The sequence below is a fragment of the Caretta caretta genome, chromosome 1 (genome assembly GCF_965140235.1).
Source record: "Caretta caretta isolate rCarCar2 chromosome 1, rCarCar1.hap1, whole genome shotgun sequence".
Lineage (NCBI taxonomy): Eukaryota > Metazoa > Chordata > Testudines > Cheloniidae > Caretta > Caretta caretta.
The window spans coordinates 34,067,510-34,073,509 of record NC_134206.1 but is presented as its reverse complement, the minus strand read 5'-3'; positions in this window follow the sequence as shown (position 1 = coordinate 34,073,509).

Here is a 6,000-nt window from a genome sequence, read left to right as displayed (position 1 = left end):
CAGCCAAAGTGACCATTTGGGCAGCTATGGCCTCATTCTACGCGGGGTGGGTGTGCCTATGCAAATGAGATCAGCCCCTGAAGTTCTTTTCCACACCTCACCACCAGATGTCAGGGTGGAGCTCATCCTGACTCTGCTTACACGAATGTTCAGAGGCACCATGGTTCAGAATGAGAGAGAACTAAGTTGGGACTCAGGATAGCTGGGTGCTAATCCTGCTTCTGCTACTGACCTACTCTGTGACCTTATACCAGTCATTTCCCTTCCACCTTTTGTGTAATTTTACTGTAACCTTTTTCAGGACAGTTTATGTACAGCACCTAGAACCTTGAGGCTTCTAGGTGGAGCAATAATATTTATTAATAGTAGTTTTAAGTATTCTGCATTAGTTATGTCAGATTGCACTAATTACTTCCAGCCAAATAACAACTAACATTTGATTAGCAGACTGGCTATGCTGATTTATATCCCATTTCCAGCTACAAACAGTAAAACAACAGCTAAAAAGTAAAGAAATACCACCTCGCCTTTCTGGAGAGAGCTGTGTTATTTAGAAGGCTACTACTGCTTTGGAGAGAGTGCAGCCTAGGGATGTTTATGAATATAAATACTAAATGGCATATGTCTGATGGCAATTGGATGAGGTATATTCGTTATGCTGGTAACCCTGAGAGAGCTGAATCTGACTTACGTTTTGCTTGAGATACAGTAATTGCTGGCTAGCAGTGGACTGGGCATGCTGGAGTGTTCATAAACATCCAATCAGAAATGGGGGAGAGCAGCTAATGGATAATTCAAGAGTTGCTGGTGCTGGATGACAAAAGTGGTGAGGAATGCTCCTCATGACTGAGTCTCGAAAGCCAGGTAGGAGGTATATTTATGAGTTGTGGTGTAGTAAAAAAAAAAAAAAAGGTCACTGTCTTATACATACAAGCACTTATGTATAAGGCAAATAGTTGAGGCGTGATGCAATTATGCTCAGCCCTTGCAGTGACCCTTCTACTCTCCCCTTCTAGTCTGCACGGCTGCTGTCCTTCCAGAGGCCTCTGTGGAGGATGCTCTCCCTGCCCTTGGCATAGCCTATGTTGTAAAACCTGTACAACCCACCTCTACTGGGAAGCAGTAAGTCTCCCAGCCACACTAACCACAGACTTTGGATCATATTAAATACTTGTTTGCTCTTTTTTAGGCAGAGTTTGTCTTTGCCTGGCCATGTCCACAGGAAATAATTAGATCTCAGCGCTTGATGTGTCCATTGGGAATATCAGTGCCCTTGGTTAGGGCCCCCCTCTCAATTCCCAGCTGTTTGTGGCGAGTGGCTTTGTCTGACTTTTTACTAGCCTGAGCAGCTTGAGGTCCAGGCTTCTCACAAAATTGCTGAGGCCCTGCTTTGCTTGCCTCATTGACTAACAGATGTTGTCCAGTGTACAGCATGTGCTAGTTCCTGTAACTTCTCATCATATTGAAAATTCCGCCTTCTTGAACCTTGGCTGTCCCTTTTCCCCACTTTTAGTTTTTAAAACATGTGGTGTAACAATAAGGAAAGGGAGTGAAGCCCAGGTGACATCCTTATGTTCTTTGGGCTCAATTGTTCTTCCATCAGTTACACTAGCTTTACACTAGTATAACATCTTTGGTAGCTTACACCCTAGCCTGGGCTTCAAAAGAGCTAGGTTCTAATCTTGGCTCTGCCACTGGCCTGCTGAATGACCTTGGGCAAATCCCACCCCCTCTGTGCCTCAGTTTCCCCATTTATAAAGTGGGGGTGAAATAAAGAAATTTTGAGCTACTGACAAAAAATCCCATATAAGTGCTATATGTTATTATTATAACTACCCATCTTCCCCATTTTCCTACCAAAACTGAAATTTAATTGCTCTATTTTAAAACTTGATTGAAATTTTCAATAACCAACCATTTTTGACACATACATTTTCATTCTGGAAGAGCCAGGTTCATCCAGCTTTATCAAGTGTTATTTTCATTCTAAGATATGCTGTATATACATTGCCTAATACTATCATATATTTGGTTTGACTGAATAGACCAGTCTCTGCTATGAGTGTCCCGAAATTATTCAGTCAATTCAGATGCCAGGTGCACAGCCTTATATTTGAGCCCAGAATCATACTCCATGTCACTTGAAATATAACAATCTGTTTGTAGTCCACAATGAATACACTTGCACACAGCTAGCTGTGAAAAGTAATGCAATAAGAGCTCATTAGCGTTTCATTGTTAAAAAGCTGGGAGAGTAAATGGCTAAACGGAATATTGCAGTAAGGTCCTCCAGAAGAAACAAAGTTTGCAATATTTTGCTTCTGTTATTGTGACAGAGGCAAGAATGAACCTCTCTAATGGGGAAGGGAGTGGGAAAGTCCCACAAAGTCCATTGAAATCATGGCAATGAGACTAATGTTTGAAGTTAAGAACGTTTCAGTGCTTTGCTGGATCAGGGCCCAGGAGACCTATACTACTGTCATGGGAGCCAATAGTAAAACCCCAAACAATTTCAATGCAAGCAAGATCTGGCCCTAAAAACTATATTATCCTACTATAAACAGGCAATAAAGGTTAGATTATGCTGCAAGATAATCAATTTCATGATTCCCTTGGGAAAACTCCTGTGTATAAATGAACAGGGAAATCATCTATTTGATTAGCTTTGGTGGTCAGCCTCTGAGGCAACACAAGTGATTGTTCATTCTCCATAATTTGAGATGTCCGCATACTGCAGTGCGACTTCACCAATCCACATACCCTGTAATTCACATGCTGCCGTCAGCAGCTGCTCATCACCTCTCAGCCAAGATTTACTAGCTGAGTGCACTGGCAATGTTTCATATTGCTAAGACTTTGTTACTTCTACACAATCTACCTCAGTGCATTTAGTAGGATACTATGAAGGGTCATAAATAATCAGGCATAAGTTACACTCATCAAATAAGATGATTAAGGTACATTTTGTGATGCAACATCGCCTATGTTTTTGTTCTTTTGCTTACTCAGGGATAGATGGTCACTTTGTAAAATGCCCAGAGGAAGAGGCAGTGGGTCGCGGAACTGCCCTAGGAGCAGTGTGAGACGCAGGTTGTGATTTGAGAATCACTATCTAACTCCCTGTCTTCTCCTCCCCTGCGCTCTGGGGAGGAAGTAAACTGCATTGCTCCTATACCAAGCGTACATCACCCGCCACAAGTGCATAGCTACACCATCTGATGCGTTGAAGCCAAGTCTTGACCCAGTCCTTGCCATACCCTCCCACCTGTCTGTTGGAGGGAAGTGGAAGTGAGGAAGAGCCTGTGTTCCCCCCTCATGCTGCAACCCACAGTACAGGTAGCTCAACTGATAGAGTACAACTGGTGGTGCTGTACACCCGCTCACTTCCTTGCACAAGTGCCTATGGGCAGTGAAGATCTAACCCCAGTGATTTGTAACTTCCCATCATCTGTAGCAAGTGCAAATTAGCCAGATTCTAATATAGCTACTGAAGTTCTCTGACAACATCTGCTCAGTGTGCGGCGGTAGTCAAAAAGCTAGGAGAATGTTAGGAACCGTTAGGAGAGGGATAGATAATAAAACAAAATATATCATAATGCCACTATATAAATACATGGTAGTCCCACAGTTTATATACTGCATGCAGTTCTGGTCACCTCGTCTCAAAAAAAGATATATTAGAATTGGAAAAGGTACAGAGAAGGGCAACAAAAGTGATTAGGGGCTATCTGAGGAGAGATTAAAAAGACTGGGACTGTTCAGCTTAGAAAAGAGATGACGAAGGGGGCTTATGATAGAGGCCTATACAGTCATGACTGGTGTGGAGAAAGTGAAGAGGGAAATGTTATTTATCCCCTCACAGAACACAAGAACTAGCGGTCACCTGATGAAATTAAAAGGCAGCAGGTTTAAAAAAACAAAAGGAAGTGCTTCTCCCCACAACACACAAGTCATCCTGGGGAACTCATTGCCAGGGAATGACAAAGTATAATGCATTCAGGAAAGAATAGGTAAATTCATGGAGGATAGGTCCATCAATGACTATTAGCCAAGACGGTCAGGGATGCAGCCCCAGGCTCCAGGTGTCCCTAAACCTCCAACTGCCAGAAGCATCTGGCACTGCCACTGTCAGGGACAAGATACGGAGCAAATGGACCATTAATATGATCTAACATGGCTGTTTTTATGTATGTGGCTGTGGTGTCCCAAAACAAGTAGTTTTTATTTAGTTTCACTTGAGATCTGTAAAGGATACGGTGAAAGTTCAACGGCTTCTACAAGCCAAGGAGAATGTGGGGAAAAGTTTTGTCAGTATGGTTCAATGAACAGGACTTTCTTAATCATTTCAATTGGTTCAGGATATTATTTCCAAGAATCAGTCATAGCTCTTCAGGCCAAGAAAGAGTCAGAGGGAAGGGAAAATTTACCCAAGCATTTAATAAAAAATAAAATACTAAACAACAATACAAATGTAGCCTGCTGTTGTCTTAGTTCCCAAAATGAACACTCACTACACTGATGGGAAAGCCAGAAAACCACTTCTCATGCTCATGTTGCCTCTATAATTATACGATGACAAGTCCAAAACACAGGACCAAGTTCATCCTTGGTGTAACTCTATAGCAACCAATGGAATTACACTAGCAATTAATTTGACCTAAAAATATTATGGTGTCTTTTGCTCAGTCCTTATGATCACAGCTTTTCATCTGTTTTGGGGAAAATAACTCTTCTATTCAAAGTGGATGATATGGTCCTGACCTGGTTCTGATGTAGTTCTCTGAACTTATTCAATGTCTCCTTTACAAATAAGTGCCAGACTCACTGAAGTATTCCAAAAAAATAATCTGTGTTGGCTTACAAATATGACAACAGACAGCTATATAGTGTTCTTATAAAATCTCCAATCATTTATCAGATGTTACAGATACAGACAGACTCCAATATGAAGTCCTCAATCCCAAATATCAGAAATGCAAACAGCGACTATAACTTTCCATATTTGTTTAATTTTGTTAACAAAGTAAAGGATAGCTTAAAAATCTGTTACCTATATCTAAAAGGGCAGACTACATTTCCATGTAATAATTATGAGTGAATTCCTCCTAGTACCACATCGTGGCCTATCCTGTGCATAAGGTGTTGTTTAAATATAAAACTTATTTTTCTTAAAGTTCGGTAAGGTACATAATAGGTATCTGTGTAATAAGTAGTGAACTGATCCTATGTTTTGGATCTTGCCCTAAATTTTGCCTGTAGAAAAACAACAGGATTGGACACTAAGTGTTTTAATTGCAAGTTGGCATTTTCCATCCATGACTAACTTAAAATAACAAAACAACATACATAATGAGATGAGGTATTGTGCAATGGTATGAAAAAACAGATCTCAGGCTTGTGCAAATGTTCATTCTATTTTATTGTCGGTATTAACTTTTGCCCTGGAGGCATAAAAATATGAGACTAGTAAGTATTTTAAAAATAAACATTGCAGCTTATCATCTGGTAATCAAATAGAAAATGATTTTTTTAAAATCTTTATTTCAGCTAGTGTTAAGTACTGTACATATAAAACTAACTGTAGTGTATTGGCATGAATGTCTTACTGTATTGGATTTCAGAGTTTATCATTTCTAGCATATGTTATTTATTGCCTTTGTAACAGAACTGTGGGTCATTGGCTGTGGGGAGTGAACCTGGTACCTCTGGATCTTGAGGCATGAGCCGCTATTGAATGAGTTAAAAGACTTCCACCTGTTACCTATAGGAAACACATTTATCAACTCCTGTATATCTCAGCTACAGCTCGAGGTGGACAGAGTGCCACACTGAGTGGGTGTGGTTTATATCTTTAGGATCTATCATGTTTACAGCTATTCAAGGCAGAAGTTGAAGCAAATAGATCTCAAGTTTTAAATATGTTCATACGTAGTGTGGGTTGATATGCAGTGGTAAACAGCTGCTGTGCCATCTCAAAGCTGGCCCTGTTGCATTGGTGAA